Source organism: Nycticebus coucang, chromosome 7 (genome assembly GCF_027406575.1).
Source record: "Nycticebus coucang isolate mNycCou1 chromosome 7, mNycCou1.pri, whole genome shotgun sequence".
Classification (NCBI taxonomy): domain Eukaryota; kingdom Metazoa; phylum Chordata; class Mammalia; order Primates; family Lorisidae; genus Nycticebus; species Nycticebus coucang.
The window spans coordinates 44355366-44380638 of NC_069786.1; the positions used below are offsets into that span (position 1 = coordinate 44355366).

Genomic DNA, 25273 nt, shown 5'->3' on the forward strand with positions numbered 1-25273 from the left:
TTTTAAGTGAAGTGATTAGGTACATGGACAGAACTGCAGAAGAAGGAATTTCTCCCCGGGAAACTAAATGAGTGTCAAGGAAGACACCCAGGATATGCCCTCATTAGTACCTGCTAACCCGCAGAGGTAACCTGCCCAGAAACCGAGGGACTCTTCCAGGTTCGTTGATTAATTCATATTCAATCCATTCAGCGTGCTGAGCCCAGCAGGAAGACCGCGCAACGGTGATTTCCGCCTTGAGGGGTGCTGATTATTTTTGGCCCCTTCCAACCCTGAGTTGGAGTAAGCCTAAGCCTGTAAACATAAATAAAGAGAACAACATCCCGAGGTCCAGAATGGAGAATACATTATTCTATGGCCTTCCAAATAGAGGGATGGGGAGGGAAGATTTAAAAAAAAAAAGTACAAGGATGTTTTGGGTTTGAGAGGGATGGACTCTGGGGAAGGGCGGAGACAGGGAGATTCAGAGGCGGCCTGACAATAAGCTCGGGAAGAGAAAGTCCAAGGAGAAGGGGCAGTGGCTTCAACTATGGGCAGCCCCTGGGCCGGCCGCTCTCGGCAAGTAGCTCTGCCGGACGGGGGCAGGGCGGAGGTGTGGCTGCGGTTACGGACTGCCGGACCGTCCGCGGAGTCCTTCCTCCAGACCTTCCGGGCGACCCTCCCTGGTCACCCCTGCTCCTCGCAGTCCCCGGCGCAGCTCAGAGGAGAGGACAGTAGCACTGCCCTCCACCTGCACTCAGGCTCTGGACTGAGACGTCCAGAGGAGTCAAACATGATTTATAGCAAAGAGAGAAAAACCAATACCTCTCGATAGGGCTGCGGGGGCTTTACTTGGGCTTCCCCCACCCAGAACTGTAATCCCCCACTTGGGATTCCCATTTCCTAAGACCTGCTTCTCTCGCTCTTCCCCGCCGCCCCCACCCAGACTCCTCCACCCTCTACCCCACAGTCCGGGTTTCTAGTGCAAATGTCAAGCAGTCTCCGTGTGCCCTGGGTTCGGAGCTGGACTTGCCATTCCTTCCAGCTCTCAGGTCCGGCGGGGTGCGAGACTTTGCCCGGGCCGTGTCACACAGCCAGGCTTTCGGTCATGCGGCTGCTGGCTGGGGTGAGGCGGACGGCGAGGGAGAGGCGCCGGAGGTCCTGCACAGGAAGGAATCGGTCCAACCTGAGCAAACACTGCTCGCTTTGAACGCTCACTGGGAACAGGCTTCCCGGGCAGGTCCCAAATCCCTCTCCCGTTCCGTTCGCCCGGCGGCTGGAGCGCGGCGCAAGGGCGCCCCACTTGCGCGGGGCAGTCGGCTGCGGGGCCGTAGTTTGCGGACTTGGCGCTCAGGCCGAGTCTCCGGGAGTTGGTCTCGCGCGCCGAGCCAATGGGCGCGCCCCGCGGAGGGCTCGGCTCCCCCCGCGCGCGCTGATTGGTCCCCACGGCCCTCGAGGCCGGGCTGGCCGGCAGCGGCAGCGGGCGGCAGGGAGTGCCCGGCGCGGGTGGGAGTGGCGCGCGCGCCCCCCGCCGCCTGCCGCCTGCCGCCCCCCGCCCCTCCCGCCGCGCTCCCTTCCTCCCTCCTCCTCGCTCCCTCCCTGCGCTCCCCGGCTCCGGCCGCGCGCTGGCGGGGCTCCGCATTGCACACTCTGGGGGCGCCGCAGTGATCGTGGGATGGGGCAGCGGGCTGACGCTGGTGGCCGGATTCCGCGCGCAGCCGGGGTGAGTAGAGACGGGCTCCCCGGGAGAGCACAAAAGAAGATGGGGTTGGTGCCAGCGGCCCCGGCTAATGCGGGCCTGGGCCAAGCCTCAGGGAGTGGGCTGAGGCGCTGGAACTACCTAGAGCTAGGACTGCCCCCTGCGGCCAGCGGAGCTGGGGTGGGACCGGCCTCTGCACCCTGCTCTGGTGTTTGCTCCAGAGTGGGCAGAGAGCACTGCGCGCAGCCTGGGCAGGTTCTGAGGGGCGTGTGTCTGAGTGTGTGTGGTACTGGCGCTCTGAGGGTGGGATGGAAATGTCAGGAGCTGCCAAGTTCAAGGCTGGAGGATTTTTCCCCGGGAGTAATTCAACACCTTTCCAGGGCCAAGCTTGGGTCCATCGGGAACTCCAGCCCGAGGGAGTTCCCGGATGGCGGAGTGGAGCACCCCACATGTTGCTACGATCCGGGGGCTGTAGCCGTGGCCGTGGCCGTGGCGGTGGCTGGTCCGCGCCCGCCGGGATCTGCTGCGGGAGTTGCGGTGTGCTAAGGTACCTCCCCGCCGCTGCGAGACCGCGCTAGGCCCTTCGACCACCTACCCCAACGACCCTGGGAGCAGAGTCGGGACTTCGCCTAGGCTTGACTTGACCACCTGTTTTTTTTCTTTGGTAACAGCAGTTCGGTCGATTCACATTTGGCTGAGCAATTCAGCCTAAAGCTTTCTCTGTCTGACTCTCTCTGACCCCCACCACCGCCTCACCACCTCTGCCTTCTTTCCTCCAGAGCCCCTACTATCGACCCTACTCCTAGATGTTTGAACTTGATGTTTGAACACGGTTCCATCCGGCGGGGCCCCTGGCATCTTTGGTGTCAAAATCACATGCCATTTCCTGCGGGACCCCAAAGACTTGTTATAATGGGTGGGGGTGGGGTGGGGGTGGCGAGGATGGAGAAGCTGGAAGAGGGTCTTTGGTAGGGATTTGGTAGAACAGTGTGGACCACCCAGAGCATATGATGAACGTTAAACTTCTCCGTCTGGTAACCTACCCAAGGTGTGACCTCCAAAATTCAATTTTCTTTGCGGGAGGCAAGGAAGTTTAGATTCTCCAGGGGGAAGCTCATTTCTTCTTAAATTGACTTACTGTGACCCACACTCTGTTCTGCTCTGCTCTGGCCAACCATTGCAGATGCCATGATAGTATTAGAGCAATTCACTTAAAGCCATTACATTTTCTTTCAGAGCGAGAGGACCTCAAGCTAGTTGTTTAAAATTTTGGACCTGCACCTTATTTCTCTAGAAGACATTACTGGTGATGGTATATGTGTTAACATGTACCCAGTTTGCAAAAGATATTTGTGCATCTATGCATGAAATGGCTTAATGCACATTTATGTTAAGTCCATTTAAATGTAAAACATCTATCTGTTTTCAATTATAGTTTCCACCTCAAGCAACAGCACTAGGTTGAAACAGGACTTAAGAGAGGCTTCATTGTTAAAACAGAGGTTTACAGAATTCCAGTTCTCAGAGCACACAGTATGCTTTCTGGGCTTGTAGTCACACAAAGCTTGTTAAAAACTGCTAATTGGTTCCTTGGATTAAAATATCAGAAATGTTTCCAGACACTATTCATGGGGCTACATTTTGAAGCTGTTGACAGTCTCTGTAAGATGAATGTTTTTTAGCACTAATGCCTAATGGGGCTGATTCTAGGCCAGTAATGCCAAGTTAAAAAATCATATTTGTATTGTATTGTATCACACTGTACAGTGCACGTGCCACAAAGAAATCTACTGTTAAAGTGCCTGCGAGGAAGTCTTTGTTATTATTCCTATTTCACAGATGGAACAACTGAGGGTTTCTGAGATTGACTTTTTCAAGGTGAATAGCAAGTTCAAAGTCAAATGTTTTTCAAATTCTTCCCTCCCTTTCTCTTGCCTTGCCTTTCTTTACTTTCTTTCTTCCTTCCTCTTGCTTGGCTATATCTTTAGTATTACCTACTTTTAATTTCTGTCCTCCTTTTTACTGTTCAACTCATAGTTTGTGGGACCATTCTGAACCGTTCCTAAAAGGCTTTACTCTACTATATATCACTTACCTCCCACTTAGGTGTGGGCTGATAAAGATATAAAGAGAAAGCTAATAATGGTTCTAGGGAACTACCATTTTCAAAGGGATACATTATTTTTGCTAATGACTTAAAAATACAAGTAATTGATACCCTAAAGAATGATGTCTGAATGGTAGTGTTTCAGAAAAATAAAGTGACGAGTAGTAGGAGAGACGTTTGAGAAACATGTAAGTCTCTCATTTTATAAGCAAAAACTTCTCATCAGCTGTATGGACAATGAGCAAGGCAGATACAATGATTATTTCATTTGTGCTATTCTTATTTTTAAGAGAATCGACAAAACTGATGACTTAAATAAACCCAGAACCACTCTGGAAAAAAAGCACTCACTTATCAAAAGTCCTGAATTCTCATTAACTAGTGAACAAATTCAGCAGAAGACATTGCTAACGAGAAATCATATTTTTACTTGTGAATCTTACAGAAATCTTTTTACTTGATTATTTTTTAAAGGCTCATTATTTGCAAATTTTTCCTTGGAAGATTATTGCTCACAGTATTTTCTTTTGACATTGCATAATATTTATTAAGATGAATGGGATTAATTTTGTTTGCATTAATGTGGGTATTTATTGAGTTTAGTAATAATAACACTAGGTTAAGTGTATGGGCTTTGAGTTCATGTCCTATGTAAATGATTTCAGAAAATGATTGAACCCCTCTGTGCCTTGGTTTCACGCTATATATATAAATATATATATATACATATAAAAAAATATACATATATATGGCATGAATGGTGTACCTACTATGTGCAGTTTTTCAGTTTACTTATGCAGCAAATATTTAGTGTTGTCCAGTAAGTATCAGTTGTGTTATAGATGCTGGGGATAAATGGGCAAGCTCCTTGCCAATGAAATTTACTATCACCTGATATCTAACGACATGATGAATGTAAAGTGCTTAGCACGGGACATGGCACTGTTATTGTCAGCTGTTGGTATTGTATGTTGTTTCAGGAAATATGCACGGAGAGCCTGCCAGATACAATACAGATTGTTACATAAAATGAAGAATGAAACATATTTCGACTCAACTAAATATTCTAATAAGAAAAGGGATTCCAAAGAAAGACGTCAGGTTATATTCAATCTCTAAAGGGATATTCAATATTGATCTGTTAGGGGGAAAAATGAAAAGAAATATTTTTAAAAAATCACATTACCCATAAGAAAGTGGGGAGTATATGAATTACCTTATTGGAACCCAAATGTGGTAAGAAAAATAAAGGTCTCATACGCAAGCTTTTTAAAACACTAAATACATAGGAGAAAAGTAAGGGAAAGAAAAAGGATGTTTATCTAGATACATGTCATGAAAAAGGAAAACTTGAAGGGTCAGATTATTAAATTGAGCCCATGACAGGTGACAAATCCTAGGCAAACTAGAAATGAGATAGCCAAAAATTAATTTGATAAAAATTTTTACAATTAGCCTGGCTTGCTGGCTCATACCTGTAATCCTAGCACTCTGGGAGGCCAAAATGGGTGGAGCGACTGAGCTCAGGAGTTGGAGATCAGCCTGAGCAAGAGCAAGAGCAAGACCCCACCTCTAAGAAAAATAGAAAATTAGCCAGATGTTGTGGCAGGCACCTGTTGTCTCAACTACTCAGAAGGCTGAGGCAAGATGTTTGCTTTAGCCCATGAGTTTGAGGTTGCTGTGAGCTATGATACCAGGGTACTCTACCCAGGGCAACAGAGTAAGCCTCTTGTCTCAAAAAAACAATAAAAAAAATTCTTACAATTGGATTTGGATTTCCAAAACAGCGATGAAAGGTCTTAAATACTGTCAAATAAGGGTTGTGGAAGCCCTGGGCTTTCATCATACCAAATATATACTGGGAGATGAAAAGAAAGAAGACAGAGTGTAAATCAGTTCTTTGCTTCTGTTTTTGCTGAGTAATATTTCTACATCCACAGTTTCTCAAGCAATGCACACATTGAGGGAAATAGATCACAAAGTGGCAAGTGTGCAGGATATTCCAGACCTAATCAGTAAATGAGATACAGATAAATCACTAAGACTCTAGATGGCGTTCTCCCAAGTACACTGAAGAAATGATGTGGAAGTGATGGCTCTCTATGGCATTAGTGGGCATTGGCCAGTGTCCTTGGGGGCTCCCATCAGGAAAAAGATTGTGGAAGGGCCATTGAACAAGATCCATGTCCCTGTGCACAACTGGGAGATTGGTATTCAAAGCAAACACAGATTATAGCAAGTAATGAATTCTTTTGAAGAAAAGGTGGTTAATGTATTAAAGGAGGAAAGGTTAATGTATTAAAGGTCATGCACTATATAATGATGTTTGGGTCAATGACAAACCACGTATAGAAGTATAATGGTGGTCCCATAAGATCATAATGGAGTTGAAAAATTCTTTTATTATTATTTTTTTTATTGTTAAATCATAGCTGTGTACATTAGTGCAATCAAGGGGTACAATGTGATGGTTTCATATACAATCTGAAATATTCTCATCAAACTGTTCAACGTAGCCTTCATGGCATTTTCTTAGTTCTTGTATGTAGACATTTATATTCTACCTTTAATAGGTTTCACCTGTACTCATTCTAAGATGCACTGTAGGTGTGGCCCCACCCACTACCCTCCCTCCATTCTAACCTCCCCTCTCCCTTCCCCTCCCTTGGCCCTTTCCCCATATTCTTGTGCTATAGTTGGGTTATAGCCTTCATATGAAAGCTATAAATTAGCTTCACAGTACGGCTGAGTACATTGGATACTTTTTCTTCCATTCTTGAGATACTCTGCTAAGAAGAATATGTTCCAACTCCATCCATGTAAACATGAAAGAGGTAAAGTCTCCATCTTTCTTTAAGGCTGCATAATATTCCATGGTATACATGTACCACAATTTGCTAGTCCATTCGTGGGTCAATGGGCACTTGGGCTTCTTCCATGACTTAGCAATTATGAATTGGGCTGCAATAAACATTCTGGTACAGATGCCTTTGTTATATTGTGATTTTTGGTCTTCTGGGTATATACCTAGTAAAGGAATTATAGGATCAAATGGCAGGTCTATTTTTAGATCTGTAAGTGTTCTCCAAACATCCTTCCAAAAGGAACATATTAGTGTGCATTCCCACCAGCAATGTGCCCTTTTCTCCAAATCCACGCCAACATCTCTGGTTTTGGGATTTTGTTATGTGGGCTACTCTTACTGGGGTTAGGTAATATCTCAAAGTAGTTTTGATTTGCATTTCTCCGATGATTAAGGATGATGAGCTTTTTTTCATGTGTTTGTAGATCGTGCATCTATCTTCTTTAGAGAAGTTTCTCTTCAAGTCCGTTGCCCAGCCTGAGATGGGATCACTTGTTCTTTTCTTGCTAATACATTTGAGTTCTCTGTGGATTCTGGTTATTAAACCTTTGTCAGAGAGACAACCTGCAAATATTTTCTCCCATTCTGAGGGCTGTCTGCTTGCTTTGCTTACTATGTTCTTGGCTGTGCAGAAGCTTTTTAGTTTGATCAGGTCCCAGTAATGTATTTTTCATACTGCTTCAATTGCTTGGGGAGTCCTCCTCATAAAATATTCATCCAGGCCAATTCCTTCAAGAGTTTTCCCTGCACTTTCTTCAAGTATTTTTATAGTTTCATGTCTTAAGTTTAAATCTTTTATCCAGTAAGAGTCTATCTTAGTTAATGGTGAAAGGTGTGGGTCCAGATTCAGTCTTTTACAGATCGCCAGCCAGTTCACCCAGCACCATTTGTTAAATAGGAAATCTTTTCCCCCTGAATGTTTTTGATTGGCTTGTCAAAGATGAAATAACAGTAAGTAGCTGGATTCATCTCGTGGTTCTCTATTCTGTTCCAGACATCTACTTCTCTGTTTTTGTGCCAGTACCATACTGTTTTGATCACTATTGATTTACAGTACAGTCTCAGGTCTGATAGCATGATTCCTCCTGCCTTGTTTTTATTTCTGAGTAATGTCTTGGCTATTTGAGGTTTGTTCTGATTCCATATAAAATGAAGTATTATTTTTTCAAGATCTTTAAAATATGACAATGGAGCTTTAATAGGAATTGCATTAAAATTATATATTGCTTTGGGTAGTATAGACATTTTAACAATGTCGATTCTTCTCAGCCATGAGCATGGTATGTTTTTCCATTTGTTAACATCTTCAGCTATTTCTTTTCTTTTCTTTTTTTTTTTTTATTAAATCATAGCCATGTACATGCATATGATCATGGGGCATCATACACTAGCTTCACGGACCGTTTGACACACTTTCATCACACTGGTTAACATAGCCTTCCTGGCATTCTCTCAGTTACTGTGCCAAGACACTTACATTCCACATTTACCAAGTTTCACATATACCCTTGTACTGATGCACCACAGGTGTAATCCCACCAATCCCCCTCCCTCTACCCACCTCCCCCTTCCCTCCCATCCCTTTCCTCCTTCCCCCTATTATTAAGTTGTAACTGGGTTATAGCTTTCATGTGACAGCCCTAAATTAGTTTCATAGTAGGGCTGAGTACATTGGGTACTTTTTCTTCCATTCTTGAGATACTTTACTAAGAAGAATATGTTCCAGCTGCATCCACGTAAACATGAAAGGGGTAAAGTCTCTATCTTTCTTTAAGGCTGCATAATATTCCATGGTGTACATATACCACAATTTATTAATCCATTTGTGGATCAATGGGCACCTGGGCTTTTTCCATGACTTAGCAATTATGAATAGGGCTGCAATAAACATTCTGATAGAAATATCTTTTTTATGATGCATTTTTTGGTCTTCTGGGTATATGCCCAGTAGAGGAATTATAGGATTTAATGGCAGATCTATTTTTAGATCTCTAAGTGTTCTCCATATCTCTTTCCAAAAGGAATGTATTAATTTGCATTCCCACCAGCAGTGCAAAAGTGTTCCCTTTTCTCCACATCCACGCCAACATCTCTGGTCTTGGGATTTTGTGACATAGGCTAGTCTCAATGGAGTTAGATGATATCTCAAAGTAGTTTTGATTTGCATTTCTCTGATGATTAAGGATGATGAGCATTTTTTCGTATGTCTGAAGGCCGCGTACCTGTCTTCTTCAGAGAAGTCTCTCTTGAAATCCCTTGCCCAGCCTGTGATGGGATCCCTTGTTCTTTTCTTGCTAATGTGTTTGAGTTCTCTGTGGATTCTGGTTATTAAACCTTTGTCGGAGACATACCTGCAAATATCTTCTCCCATTCTGAGGGCTGTGTGCTTGCTTTACTTACTGTGTTCTTGGCTGTGCAGAAGCTTTTTAGTTTGATCAAGTCCCAGTAGTGTATTTTTGAAGCTGCTTCAATTGCCCGGGGGGTCCTCCTCATAAAATACTCTCCCAGACCGAATTCTTCAAGTGTTTTCCCTGCACTCTCCTCTAGTATTTTTATAGTTTCATTTCTTAAGTTTAAATCTTTAATCCAGTGAGAGTCTATCTTAGTTAATGGTGAAAGGTGTGGGTCTAGTTTCAGTCTTCTGCAGGTTGCCAGCCAGTTCACCCAGCACCATTTGTTAAATAGGGAATCTTTTCCCCACTGAATGTTTTTAATTGGCTTATCAAAGATCAAATAATGGTAAGTAGCTGGATTCAACTCTTGGTTCTCTATTCTGTTCCAGACATCTACTTCTCTGCTTTTGTGCCAATACCATACTGTTTTGATCACTATTGATTTATAGTACAGTCTTAGGTCTGGTAGCGTGATTCCTCCTGCTTTGTTTTCATTTCTGAGTAATGTCTTGGCTATTTGAGGTTTTTTCTGATTCCATATAAAATGAAGTATTATTTTTTCAAGATCTTTAAAATATGACAATGGAGCTTTAATAGGAATTGCATTAAAATTGTATATTGCTTTGGGTAGTATAGACATTTTAACAATGTTGATTCTTCTCAGCCATGAGCATGGTATGTTTTTCCATTTGTTAACATCTTCAGCTATTTCTTTTCTTAGAGTTTCATAGTTCTCTTCATAGAGATCTTTCATGTCCTTTGTTAGATAAATTCCCAAATATTTCATTTTCTTTGGTACTACTGTGGAAGGAATAGAGTCTTTGTCTGTTTTTTCGGCTTGGTTATTGTTGGTATATATAAAGGCTACAGATTTATGGGTGTTGATTTTGTAGCCTGAGACATTGCTGTATTCCTTGATCACTTCTAAAAGTTTTGTAGTAGAATCCCTAGTGTTTTCCAGATATACGATCATGTCATCTGTGAAGAGTGAAAGTTTGATCTCTTCTGACCCTATGGGGATATCCTTGATCGCCTTTTCTTTGCTAATTGCAATGACTAAAACTTCCATTACAATGTTAAAGAGCAATGGAGACAATGGGCAACCTTGCCTGGTTCCTGATCTAAGTGGAAATTATTTTAATTTAACTTCATTCAATACGATATTGGCTGTGGGTTTGCTGTCGATGGCCTCTATTAGTTTAAGAAATGTCCCTTCTATACGAATTTTCTTAAGTGTTCTGATGATGAAGGGATGCTGGATATTATCAAAAGCTTTTTCTGCATCAATTGAGAGAATCATATGGTCTTTATTTTTTAGTTTGTTTATGTGCTAAATTACATTTATCGATTTACATATATTGAACCAGCCTTGAGACCCTGGGATAAATCCCACTTGGTCATGGTGTATAATTATTTTGATGTGTTGTTGGATTGGGTTGTTTAGAATCTTATTGAGTATTTTTGCATCAATATTCATTAGTGATATTGGTCTATAATTTTCTTTTCTTGTTGGGTCTTTCGCTGGTTTAGGGATCAAGGTGATGTTAGCTTCGTAGAATGTGTTGGGTAGTATTCCTTCTTTTTCTATATTTTGGAAGAGGTTTAGTAACGTAGGTACTAGTTCTTCTTTAAAGGTTTGGTAGAATTCTGACGTAAAGCCATCTGGTCTTAGGCTTTTCTTTTTAGGGAGATTTTGTATATCTCTATTTCAAGACTTGGTATAGGCCTGTTCAACATTTCCACTTTGTTCTGGCTAAGTCTTGGTAGATGGCGTACTTGCAAGTATTGGTCGATTTCTTTCAGATTTTCATATTTCTGAGAGTAAAGTTTCTTGTAATATTCATTAAGGACTTTTCGAATTTCTGAGGGGTCTATTGTTATTTCATCTTTACCATTTCTGATTGATGAAATTAGAGATTTTACTCTTTTTTTCCTGGTTAGGTTGGACAAAGGTTTTTCTATTTTATTGATCTTTTCAAAAAACCAACTTTTGGATTTATTGATCTGTTGTATAATTCTTTTGTTTTCAATTTCATTTAATTCTGCTGTGATTTTGCTTATTTCTTTTCTTCTGCTGTGTTTGGGGTTGGAATGTTCTTCCTTCTCCAGTTGCTTGAGATGTCCCATTAAGTTATTAACTTCCTCCCCTTTTGTTTTCTTGAGAAAGGCTTGCAGTGCTATAAATTTCCCTCTTAGGACTGCCTTTGCAGTATCCCAGAGGTTCTGATAATTCGTGTCTTCGTTGTTGTTTTGTTCCAAAAATTTGGTGATTTCCTTCTTAATCTCATCTATAACCCATCTATCCTTCAGCATAAGGTTATTTAGCTTCCATGTTTTTGTATGGGTATGCAGATTCCTGTTGTTATTGAGTTCAACTTTTATTCCATGATGGTCTGAGAAGATGCAAAGAATAATTTCTATTTTTTTAAATTTGCTGAGGTTAGATTTGTGGTCTAGGATGTGGTCGATTTTGGAGTATGTTCCGTGGGCTGATGAGAAGAATGTGTATTCAGTTTTTTTGGGATGAAATGTTCTGTAGATGTCTGTTAAGTCCAGATGTTGAATGGTTAAGTTTAAATCTAAGATGTCTTTGCTTAGCTTCTTTTTGGAGGCTCTATCCAGCACTGCTAAAGGGGTGTTAAAATCCCCAACTACTATGGAACTGGAGGAAATCAAGTTGCTCATGTCTGTTAGAGTTTCTCTTATAAATTGAGGTGCATTCTGGTTGGGTGCATAAATATTAATAATTGAAATGTCATCATATTGAGTATTACCTTTAACAAATATGAAGTGTCCATCCTTATCCTTAATTATTTTGGTTGGTTTAAAGCCTATTGTGTCTGCAAATAGGATTGCAATGACTGCTTTTTTCTGCTTTTCATGTGCCTGGAATATAGATGACCATCCCTTCACCTTGAGTCTCTATTTGTCTTTGAATGTAAGATGAGATTCTTGTATGCAGCAGATATCTAGCTTAAGTTTTTGTATCCAGTCAGCCAACCTGTGCCTCTTTAGAGGACAATTTAAACCATTCACATTAATTGAGAATATTGATAAGCCTTTTGAGAGTCTGGTGGACATTTTTAATGCTTTTGTGACCTTGGAAGTTGGAATTTGATCAAAATTTTCCGGGTGGGTTTACTTTTGTGGTGGAGGATTATGGTGGTCTTTATAGAGGACAGGTCTGAGCATATTCTGGACAGCTGGTTTAGTTGTGGCAAATTTCTTCAACATGTGAATGTCATTAAAATATTTAATTTCTCCATCAAAAATGAATCTCAGTTTAGCTGGGTACAGGATCCTGGGTTGAAAGTTATTTTGTTTTAGGAGATTAGAAGTCGATGACGATTGTCTTCTAGCTTGAAAGGTTTCAGTAGAGAGATCTGCAGTTATTCTAATATTCTTCTCCTTGTAGGTAATGTTTTTCTTTCGTCTGGCTGCTTTCAGAATTTTCTCCTTCATATTAACTTTAGTGAAATTGATTATGATGTGTCTGGGGGATGTCGTATTCACATTGATTCATGTTGGAGTTCTGAAACTGTCAGCTATCTGAAATTCAGAATCTCTTGGGATGTCTGGAAAGTTCTCTTTCATAATCTCATGGAGCAGAGACTCTGTGCCTTATGAAGCCACTTCATTGCTTTCGGGGATCCCTATAAGACGAATATTAGTTTTCTTCCAATTATCCGAGAGCTCTCTGTGAGAGTGATCTGTTTTTGCCCTCCATTTCTCTTCCTCTCTGAGAGTTTGGGAGTGTTCGAAAGCTTTGTCTTCAATGTCAGAAATCCTTTCTTCTGCTTGCTCCATTCTGTTACTGAGGGAGTCTACTGTGTTTCTCAGATCTTTGAGGCCTGCAAATTCTTGTCTCAATGTGTCAAAATCTTTGGTCATTTGGTCTTTGATTTTGTTGAATTTTTGAGACATCTTTTGGGTTACTACTTGGAATTCTAATTCAATCTTTTTTACTATCCACATTCTGAATTTGATTTCTGACATCTCAGCTATTTGTGCATGGGATCTTGTGGTGTGTCTGCCCCATTGTTCCTTGGGGGAGTTGATCTTCTCTGATTATTCATACTTCCAGAGTTTTTCCATTGATTTTGCCTCATGATTGTTTTTCACTGTTGCCTCTGGCAATCCTCAGAGTTGGATAGGTGTCTCTCCACGATTAAACCTCAGCAGGATCACTCTATTGTTGCTGCATCTTTGTAGGGAGTGACCCTGTGTAGTTCCTCTGAGGCTGCCCCAGCCGGGGAGTTCTGGTTGTGGGAGCAGCTCCGGAGTGTGACACACCCGGATCCAGCAACAGGGCGGGGGTGGTGCACATGGTTGTGGGAGTGCCTGGTGCCCATTGAGTTTGGCACAGAGGGCCCGATGTTCCAGCAGTCTCTGGCCAGTAGAAGGGCTCCGCACAGAGGCAGAGAGCGGTGCAGAGGGCACACGGCTACCAGAGTCCCTGGCCAGACGAGCGGGCTGGTGTGGAGGCAGGGAGGGTATAGGAGGGAGGACGCGGGGTTGTGTGGTTCCTGGAGTTCCTGGTCAGGGTGTGTTGAGGCCTGGTGGGCGCTGGTCACAGGTTGCAGCTCAGCTTGTATGGAAGTCCGGGCAGGCGTGGTCCACCCGTCGCAGGGCAGCTCTTATGGTCCGGGCGGGTGCCGATCGATGGTTGCTGGTGGCAGCACCAAAGTTGAAAAATTCTTATCTATTGACATAGTAATGGTCATAACATCATAGTGCAAAGTATTACGTGTTTGTGGTGGTGCTGGTGTTAGCAAGCCTGCTGGACTGCCAGCCCTATAAAAGTAGAGCACATATATTTATGTAGATTACATAATACTTGATAATGATAAATTGCTATGTTACTAGTTTATGTATCATACATTTCCTATGTTGTATTTTTTATTATTATTTTAGAGTGTACTCCTTCTCCTTGTTAAAAAAAAGTTAACTGTCAAATAGTCTGAGGCAGGTCCTTCAGAAGGTATTCCAGAAGAAGGAATTGTTGTCCTAGGACAGGACCACTCTATGTGTGTTATTGCCCATGAAGACCTTCCAGTGGCTATGATGTGGATGTGGAAGACAGTGACATTGATGATCCTGACCCTGTGTAGCGCAGGCTAATATGGGTGTTTTGTGTCTTTGTTTTAATCAAAGTTTAAAAAGTAAAATAAATCAGTAAAAATTTTAAAATAGAAAAGAGCTTATAGAATAATGATGTAAAGAAAGTAGATGATATGCAGTTCTTATGAGTTCTTCTTATGCAGCTGGTGAAAACCCAGCTGCAAAAGTTAAACTATAGCATGTTTGTGTTTTAAGCTAAGTGTTATTACCAAAGAAACCAAAGTTTGAAGCTTATAATGTGAGGATGTTATTATAAGCTAAATTTCACTTATTATTGAAGAAAGAAAAAAATTATTTTTTTTTTTTGCAGTTTTGGCCAGGGCTGGGTTTGAACCCACCACCTCAGGCATATGGGGCTGGCGCCCTACTCCTTTGAGCCACAGGCACTGCCCTAGAAAGAAAAAAAAATTTTTTTTAATGAATTTAGTGTAACCTAAGTGTATAAAGTCTACAGCAGTGTACAGGAATGTTCTAGGTCTTTACATTCACTCACTAGTCACTCATTGATTACCCAGAGCAACTTCTAGTCCTGGATGGTAATTACCCTAAAAAGGTGCACCATTTTTTAAATATTGTATTTTTACTATAAAATGTCTATGTTTAGATGCACTTATACTTGCTACTGTGTTACAGTTGCCTACAGTGTTCAGTGCAGTAACATGCTCCATGGGTCTGTAGTTTAGGAGCAATGGACTACAGCATGCAGCTGGCGCACAGGTGTGTGTAAGCCCTCTCTGTGATGCCCACACAACATCATCACCCAACAGTGCTTTTCTCAGAGCATTTCTTCATCTCGAAGCACTGTATAACTGTATAATTGTTGCTAAAGTTTTACATAAAATGTCATCTTTTAATTTTTCACAAAGGCTAATCAGGTCAAATCCCAGTTCCCTCCCATTCATGACCTTTTGTTATAAATGGGGAACTGACTGAGAAGCAAGGAATAAAAAGTGGAGATCAATAGATACTTCTCTGAGTGGACAGGTAGGCTTTTCCAGGAAGTGATTTGGGGATGGTATTATTTCATGCCTCTATAAATGTTTACAGATGATATGCAGTTCTTATGGGTTAGTGAAAAACCAGCTGCAGAAGTTGAACTATAGAGGGGCAGCACCTGTGGCTCAGTGAGCAGGGCGCTGGCCCCATATACTGAGGGTGGCGGGTTCAAACCCGGCCCCGGCCAAACTGCAACAAAAAAATAGCCGGGTGTTGTGGCAGGCCCCTGTAGTCCCAGCTACTCGGGAGGCTGAGGCAGGAGAATCTCCTAAGCCCAGGAGTTGGAGGTTACTGTGAGCTGTGTGATGCCACGGCACTCTACCAAGGGCGATAAAGTGAAACTCTGTCTCTACAAAAAAAAAAAAAAAAAAGAAGTTGAACTATAGAAATAACTTAGAAGACAACATAAATGGGAAGAAAAATAATAAAAGATTAATGTCAAAGTGGAAGATTGAAGATAAGTGTATTTGGGAAAAGCATTCCCAAGCACATTTATAGGAGATGGCTTTAAATTCTATTCCCATCAGCAGACAACATAGCCAGCTAATCTTCTCTTAGCTCTCTAAAAACAAAATGTGTCCACCAAGTTAAAGTCGATGTTAAGAAAAGAGCAGGATATAAAACTCTGTATCAGTGTGATGTTATTTTTTTAAAAATGTATAGTTCAGTAAGTTTTTATAAATTCTTTCTATCTGTTCATCTGTCTACATGGAAAGAAATACATCAGAACATTAACAGTGACTGTCTCTGAGTATTACAGAATTGCAAGTGATATTTATCATCTTCTTTTACTTCTGTATTCTCCAAATTTTCCGCAATAAGCATGTATTGCTCTTATAAGAAAAAAGGTTATAGGGTGGCGCCTGTGGCTCAAAGGAGTAGGGTGCTAGCCCCATATGCCAGAGGTGGCGGGTTCAAACCCATCCCCAGCCAAAAACAGCAAAAAAATAAAAAATAATAATAATAATAAAATAAAAAAGAAAAAAGGTTATAAAAATAAGATTTAGTATTATAACCTCAGATTTCATGTAGACTTACACATAAAGAATGGCTCTTTGATGATCATTCTATGTTTTCTAAAACTATGTAGTTGAAAATTTTGCCTATTTTTCTTTGTGAGTCCTTTGTTTAAAAAGGGCAATGCGTTGAAATAATTTTTTTTGCATTGGTATTGGAAAAGGTATGCATGAATATGGACAACTTGTTCTTTCTTAGAACTGGCAAATCTAAAGAGATTTCATTTTTGCCATAACTGTTAGGATATGAAGAACCAAGCTGTGGGAGCATTGTGATTCCTTTCTAGATTGTAAGCCCTGTGAGGACAGGGACCAGGTCTGTTTCTTTCCTTTCTGTCTACTCAATGCCGGCTCCCTTTGGTGCCTGGCACAGAGGTGTCTCCCAGTAAATACCATTGAATATTTTTAAGTAAATGAAAGGACTGAAAGCTCTTATAGCAGCATTGCTCAACCTGTGGGTGGTGACCCCTTTGGTGGTAGAATGACCCTTTCACAGGGGTCGCCTAAGACTATCCTGCATAGCAGATATTTACATTATAATTCATAACAGGAGCAAAATTACAGTATGAAGGAGCAACAAAAATAATTTTATGGTTGGGGGTCACCACAACATGAGGAACGGTATTAAGGGGTCACGGCATTAGGAAGGTTGAGAACCACTGTCTTATATAGACACTTGAAATAAGAGGGGTTCTTAGGGCCCTTTTATCCTCTGAGGTTGTGTGATTCACTGCAGTCCTAATTGGCATACCTGTACGTCATCTTGACCTTCCCTGTATCATAGAACCCCTTGGCCACAGAAGTGATTTGTGTTGGTAATCTAGGATCCTCTGACTTAATCCAGACTTTTGATCCAGCTCCTGCCACTTATATCCATCTCTAATTTAATTTTCTTCTGTGTTTGGGGACTGCTGTTTTGTTTCTTTCCCTTGCTCTAGATTTTACTTCTCTCTCAGGCCTTGACCTGTGTTCACCACCTTTTCTCCCACTGGATCCCAGTTAGTTCTGTGAGGATACATCAACGAGGTGCCATGTATGAGGCAGAGAATGAGCCCTTACCAGATCCCCAACCCGCTGGCACTTTGACCTTGTGCTTCCCAGCCTCTAGAACTGTGAGCAGTAATTTGTTGTTTATAAATTACCCAGTAAAAATATTTTATTGTAGAAGTCTGAGTGGACTAAGGTAAATATTAATACCCAATTCCCAGAAGGAATCTAGGAATCACTGTATACTGTTCTTCAACATTAGTTTATTAAGGTGCTGTGGTCAAAATATTCACTGATATACCTGGTATTGTCAGAAAGACAATACAGAGAAGAACAAAACATTTAATCATAATCCTATGTAAGATCTGGTGTATATGTTACAGCATGAAATTCTGATTATCATTCCTCAAGAAAAGCAGATATGGAGGAATCAGATAAGACTGCTCAAATGATCAAGTCAGTACCCAGGGTTGTGCGTGAGGATTTGGGGGAAGTAGTGATCTGATGGCAGAGTATAAGAATAAGAACTCTGGCTTATAAAGATAAAGGCTCAAGAAATAGGATCCTTGTCTACACGTTATGAAAGCTACTGCCTGCTAGAGGGTCTTCTTCAATTAATCTGACTCTAAGACTACCAGAGGCCAAACCATAGAAACTTTTGGATGAGGGAGTGCTTGAAATGCTTCACATAGCACAGCTCAGGGGTGGAGGGATGAAGTCCATATTGGACAGGTGCAGAAGCCATTCTGGTTTAGAAACTTTATAACAGTTTCATAGACAAAGCTTCCAGGGTCTCATAAAGGATGTGTCCAGTTAGCAGAACCTGGGTTCCCAGAGAAGCCCTAATCAGCATGGTGCTACCATCAGGTAATTTTAGTTTTCTCCTAGTCTACTGATCAGAAATCATATCTGTAACTGGTTATTGTGACATTTTTACCCTTATTGGATTGACATTTTTTACCCTTATCACGTTGCTACAAAAGATCAGCTAGACAGATACTTTAAGGCAAACTCTCATGCACACAGTTTAAAATAGACTGAATTTGGGTTATTTTTTATGAAAATAAAAGAATCCCTAGAACTAGAACACATCAGTTGATATCTGAAAACAAAAGATTTTAGACACAAAGTAATAAGCCCAGAGATGATGCCCATCTCTGCCCTGTGTCCCCACCTGCTCATCCTTACTGTCTCTTGCCAGGGGGACGTAGAGTAAAATTAAAAAGAGTTTCAAAAAAGTTTAGTTCTATGTGTGAATAATTACCACATAATGGTTTGTTAGGCAAAGCAAAAGTATTGAGTGTAAAAATCTTCATCTTTTGATAGACTTTTCAGAAGTAGTAGATGGAAGAATTCTTAAATCCAGCATTAGCCTACTATACCTTTCTTTCTTTCTTTTTCTTGTTTTTGAAATCATGATTGCTACTTGAACTATCAAAACAAGTATCTTAAAGCATTCCAAATGATTAAATAACCATGCGGTTAGTGTATTTTAGTGGTAGAATTTGGAGTGAACATTTTCAAAAATTTATTTCTTAATATTTTTATTCCCTAAAAGTATCAGTAAAAGGAGAATATAAAGATTACATTATTTTAAGCTATTTTTTTCTCTTTGCAGTGCCAAATAGTATAAATTAGCAAATGTACATATTACTTCAGTTTCTATCAAGACATCTAGAAATACTAGTTCCTTTATGCCATTGAAGCAATTTAGAAATTATGCTTACTTGCACTTACAATAATAGCATTTATTACCCTTTACTTTTTACTTACATAGCTTTTCTTCCACGGTACTCTACCTGCTGGTGAGAGGTTATGTTAACTTCCCATTGGCAGAGAGTTCAGTGTAGAAAGAAAGTTGAGGGACTGGGCTTTCCGTTGTTGTCATTCTGCCCCACCAGTGGTTACCTGACTGACCTTGGGCAAGTTATTTAGTTTTCTTTAGTGTAATCGGCTACCATTAACTAGCTGACCTTTAGCCAGTTAGTTACCCACTGTCCAGGCATCATTTGCTTCAGCTACAAAATCAAGAGACTGCACTAATCAAATTCCCAGATAAATAGAAACCAACATATATTTTTTGACATTTAGAGCTATCCATTAATGCTGATCTAATAAAGTAGTTTTGATTAACTGAAGATGTGGCATAATTTTTAGTATACAGCCTAAAATAATTAAACATACAAGAGTTCTTGGCTTCTAGTACATGAGATCTATGTAATCAGTAATTTAAAAGATCTAGCACATTCCCACAGGATTTGTTCTTTTATTGCTATATAGATTTTCACGTGTTTTTTGCCTTGACTATCCATACAGAATATGTTTAATTTCTTAGAATTTTTCAATCTTTGAGAGAAAAAAGTGTTCTAACGATGTTAATCACTTAAAAATACTGAATTTTATTCAGTAGAAGTAAATGGCTTCTGCATTTATGTAATGGCTTTTTCATGGAAGATCAAAGGAATAGTATTAGAAGTACATGGTTTTTCTTTTATGTATAACTTCATGAAAGAATGTTCTTTTGTTGAATTCCTTCAATTCAGATTCCCAATCACCGAACTGAGGGAATTCACAGAATTTTTTGCCTCAGTTCTGACTTGTTCTCAGTCATGTGTCTTTGGTCAGGGGTGTCTCTCCATCCCTTATTCCCCAATTGACAATCCTTTTATCCTTCAAGGCCTAGTTCAATGCAGCCTATCCAAGGAAGACTTTTCTTCTGGTTCCTCCATCAGTGTGAATTTTACTCTTGTATTCATACCTGTATTTTGTACTGACATATTCTTTCTAGCTTATCATTTGTGTAAAGTTTTTCTCATGGATGTTAGCATGGGCATATTATCTTGTGCAAAGTCAGCCATCAGTAAGTATGTTGAATAACATGACAGCTGTCATAGAGAAAAACTGTGAAGATCCAAGGGAAATCACGTAAGATAGTGTCTTAGTTCATTTGCGCTGTTATAACAAAACAGCTGACAATGAGAAATTTATGAAGAATGAAAATTTTTCTCACGTTTCTGGAAGCTGGGAAGTCCAAGAGCAAGGGTGTTGGCTAGTATCCCTGCTCCTAAGATGAAACTTTGTTGCTGTATCTTCACATGCGGAAGGTGGAAAAAGGAATGAGTTAATGTCATAAGAAGCCTCTTTTATAAAGGCCTTAATCCCATTCAAGAGGGAGAAGCCCTTATGGCCTAATTCCTTCTTTAAGGCCCTATCCCTTAATAGTATCACATTGGCAATACCTGAATTTTGGAGGGAACATAGTCAAGCCATTGCAGATTGGTTTAGGTGGAAGGGGTAGGTTTTATATTAGATGACAACTGCCACCTAATTTTGGTCTGTGATGTCCAGGAAAAAGCAAATGAATGCCACAAGCTGTGCAGATATTCCTCAGAGAATGCCTTTGTGTCCTAGGATTACCTTCCAGGTAAAGGAGGGTGTCACAAAACAGACTCCAAGCCCTGAGTTGCTCATGTTGTAGGACTTTGGAAAGTTAGGTGTGACATCTTCACAGGTGAAAATAAAAATCTGTCTGTATCACCCTTTCATACCAAGATATAGTGTGCTTATTCAAAGTGTGTAGTTAACTCTATTAAAAAAAAACAAACAAAACAAAATTCAAGGGAGAAAATAATCATTCCTCTTTCCATCGCCCAGATTTGGTTATTCATGTGTGATTTCTTTACTACTTTAATGATATTCTTTTTCTCTAGGCCATGTCAGACTACCTGCTTATGCATATGGCGTTTGTTGAGTGTATTTCATCCTTATTCTAATGGAGTAAAAGAGAGGACAATATAGCAAACTTGCTCCACTTAGATAAAAATATATGCTGTCCTTCTTTGCCACTGAAAAACTCTCTCATGAGCTGTCTCCCACATGACCCCCCGTTCACAGAAGGGAATAATGCTCGTAGTTAGGGCTGGTGCTTTTAAACAGAGAAATAGACAAGGGGAGATCTGTTTGATCTCTAAGGGCCAAGGTTCTTCTTCATGTTCATTGCCATAGATTGGAATCACAGCCAACTGATTTAAAATCTTGTTTTAGGGAGTAGCACGTGAGATATGACTGCATCGGCATCAACTCCACCCAATTCTGAGAAACAACTCAGTGTTCAACTCCCGTTGCCAATGTTGTTATTCTTTGGTACAGGCAAACCAGGCAAGTGGAAATCAACATGATGTGAAAAGTTTTTTCCCACCAAAGCTATTCAGAGGCTCAACTTTTTAAATAAAGGGTAATGCGTTTCATAGACTGGAATAACTTTTTTAAAAACTGTACTGTCTGCAATGGTATTTTCACCTCTGATGGGAACCATTTAGGAAAAAACTTTGCTAGAAGGGACAGTTTTCAGCCAGGTCATGCAAATTCAAGAAACGCAGAGTGCTATAGTGTTTATAAAGTGTCACGGATAAGCAAACTGATTTCCTACAGCTTCTTGGCTGTTCTCACCTGTGGGTTTCAGCTCTTTCCAGGAAAAGCAATGTACTGAATAATACTGAAATGGAAAGGAAAGGAGGGCAGAGAAGGAGGTGAAGGTCTTACAATAAGGAGAGCTACCACCTGCTTTATAACTGATTTAAGGAAACTTTCCAATCCTATCTGATTCCTGTCCTATCAGGGGAATCTCTAAAATAAACAGAAATAAATTTGAGGAGAACTACAAAGCTCCTTCTGCCTTAAATTATTTCTCATGATCCTGCCACTCCCACCATTAAAGCTACTCCCTTGGCAAGTCATTGATTCGAGTCTGGATTCTAGAAGATCACTGTTTAAAAGGCTTCCTTAAAGGAAGGACAGGCTCATTAATCTAAACTGGGAAACACTGATCAAGCAGACAAAAGATCAGAGACTTACATGTAAGAGTTCAAGCAAGGGTACTGAGATGGGGACACAGAGGAGGGGACTTTTTCTTGGTATGGTGGTGGTGGAAAGGAAAGATGATGGAAATCCATCCTCCCTCCCTCCCTCCCTCCCTTCTCACTTTGTCACCCTTGGTAGAGTGCTGTGGCATCACGCCTCACGGCAACTTCAAACTCTTGGGCTCAAGCAATCCTCCTGCCTCAGCTTCCCAAGTAGCTGGGACTATAGGCGCTTGCCACACTGGCTATTTTGAAGTCTGAGGTCTCACACTTGCTCAGGCTGGTCTCGAACCTGTGAGCTCAGGCAATCCACCCGCCTCGGCCTCCCAGAGTGCTAGGATTATAGGCGTGAGCCACCACCCCCGGCATTATTTCCCACTTTCATCTGCACTTTCATCATGCTATTTGCTGAATTAGCAGCCTCCACTTAGTTACAGGATTTTGGCCAAGTCAATTAACTTCTTTGAGCCTCAGTTTCCTCAGAATGATTATGTATGATCAGCATGTTCCCGAGCAGGATCTGCAAGGACCAACACTGGTTCTGTGGGATGTTTCAGAAATAAAAATCAGTGTACGGTGGTCAAAATGCAAGTATGTTTGAGAAATGGTGGGTTAAAAAATATTTTTGTATTTTGAATTGTGGGACGTTTCAGAAGTTTTAGTAACTGAATGTTCACGCTAGATATCTGAAAGGAAGTATAATATTCAATAAATCCCAAGCCTACGTGACAATGATCCTTATTTTGTGGGCTCATCTTTAGAGTCACTGTTCTCTGCAACACAAAATACTGGACAAACTGATGTCTGAGATCCTTCTAGGTTTTAAATTCTGTGAAACTACAGTTAGATAGTTTGCCTCTCTTCCTGTTTCTTTCCTAGCCAGGCTTCTTACCTCTTGTCTAGAAAAGCTTTTGTGTTGTGTGTAAACCATTTGATCAGAAATGTACTGTGTTAGACAATCTCTGCATCTCCGTTAAGAAAGTGCACATTGCCATAGTGCAAAACTGCACACTAGGCATTTCCCTTTATTTTTATATTTTAGACTACATTAAGGTACAGGCAGTCAAAACACAAATAATGAATTCCCTAAGTGCTGAACCTCCCCAATACTCTAACAAAAATACTGGAACATTTGTATTAATAGAGGGGATAATATTTCAGAACAATTTATAAAAGACCCAGATTTTATTCTGACAGCTATTTCTGAACAAAACAGTGCAATTAATCATAGAGCTGTAATATAAAGATGTAAAGATGGGTACAAAATATATACAAAATGCGCACTGGCCTTCTCCTCATCTTTCGGATTACAGAAGTTTTTCACCCCTTGCGTCACCAGTGCCTATCTTGGATTTCTATTTGGCTTCTGGCAGATCCACTGTGTCTTGATGTGGGTCTGGTAAAAAGCTGAGGTTTTGTGGGGTGGGGCGGAGGGCAGAAGCAGATATTTGGTGAACAATTTGGTGAACAATTCATAGCTATGTTTTCCCCAGGTGATAAAAAGTGTATTATAACATTGGCTTGATTCTGAGGTTGCACTCCTGGCTGTCCAGGGCACAGCAAGGCTGAGTCTGGATTGGCCTTCTGCAGAAATAGTTGGGTTGGGGGATACAGAGTGGTCATCTGTAGTCTTTTGGGTCAGAAAGACAAAAAGCTAGGCAGGGTTCATGCTCCTGAAGTCCCAGCTACTCAAAGGCTGAGCCAGAAGGAGAGCTTGAGTCCAGGAGCTGGGGGTGAGTGTGCCGTAATCTGCCTGTGAGTAGCCACTGCGCTCAGGAGCTGGGGGTGAGGGTGCCGTAATCTGCCTGTGAATAGTCACTGCAATTTAGCCTAGGCAAGACAGTGAGACCCTGTCTCTAAAAGAAAGTAAATAAAGAGAGAGAGTAACGATTTATATTGCTATATCTATCTTTGTTAAAAAAAAGAGAGAGAGAGAGTAAGGATTCACACAGGCTCTTTCTTCTTTAGTTACAATTGCATTTTGTGAATTCTCTGAAACTAGAGTCATCTGAATCTCTACAGGCAACCTGCAGATAATCTACAGGAAAAATCTTACAAAGGGCTCTGAGTTTGACTTAATTGTCTATTCTCCATCCTTATTTGAAATTTTTAAGAATATTTGTCAAATTTTCTATTATTTAAATTCAAACTTATACTCTGAAGCAATATTAATACTCTTATTTAGTTTTCTTTGTCTTGCTTAAAAGTTGGAATTAGTTATATACATTTAATTGCATAGTTTCTTAAGCTCTAATTTGCATTTTGAAATTTGGTGAACAATTCATAGCTATGTTTTCTCCAGGTGATAAAAAGTGTATTGTAACATTGGCTTGATTCTGAGGTCTCAGTCCTAAGCCCCCTTGAGTTGTCTTAGAGAAGCTTCCAAAGTGCATGTGCTCCAGTCTTTAATTCAACTCTCTCATTTTGGCCAAGTGCGGTGGCTCAAGCCTGTAATCCTAGCACTCTGGGAGATTGCCTAAGATCATGGGTTTGGCACCTGGTCTCTAAAAATGGCCAGGCATTGTGGTAGGCACTTGTAGTCCCAGCTGCTCAGGAGGCTGGGGTAAGAGAATCACTTGAGCGCAAGAGTTTGAGATTGCTGAGATCTATGATGCCATGGCACTCTGCTGAGGGTAACAAAGTAAGACACTGTCTCAAAAAAAAGAAAAAATACCCAAAAAACACTCTCCCATTTTTTAGAGTCCCTCTCTTCAATTCCCTTTAACATAAAAAGGATGCCTTAGTTCATCACTGATCACAAGCACCAGTACAGGGTAGATGCTTAGCAGATATTTGATGAGCAGACTCTTCCTACTAGATCAATGTTTGCTGAATAAATGAACAAATTAGCTAATGAGTAGTGTTTATTATAATTGTCACCACTTTTATGTCAGTAATGGCATCCAATGCTATTTGTTTTAAACAACTGAAAGTAAATTTTTTATAACACATAAACTTGATAGTAATTAATGTTTAATGTTTGTTTTTCTATTTTAAAAAATGCACAGATAAAACTTAAAAAAATTCAAAAAAATTCTACATGGAAGTTTTTGTAGACATTTCACAAAGCAGATCATGTGTGTCCATGCAATTGACACAGCTCCAGTGCAGCAGCTCCCCAGTGGACTCGGAAAAGACCTGAGTCCTTTCACGTAGGACTGAGGTGCTCTTTATGGGACTGAACATAAGTGCCATAAAACCACTTGGTAGGGTTTGTTTGGCATGTTACAGCACTTCCCTTCTGGAATGCTCA

The 25273-nt window shown here is 40.8% G+C and overlaps 1 protein-coding gene across 1 annotated transcript in view; it reads left to right on the forward strand.

Moving 5' to 3' along the window:
- Positions 1–1477: 1477 nt before the first annotated feature.
- The window catches only part of LYPD6 (LY6/PLAUR domain containing 6), a 159042-nt gene continuing 135246 nt past the window's right edge, over positions 1478–25273 (forward strand). The window contains exon 1 of the mRNA XM_053598175.1: positions 1478–1702. The gene's annotated coding sequence lies outside the window, so the exon portion shown is untranslated. The remainder of the gene's footprint in view (positions 1703–25273) is intronic.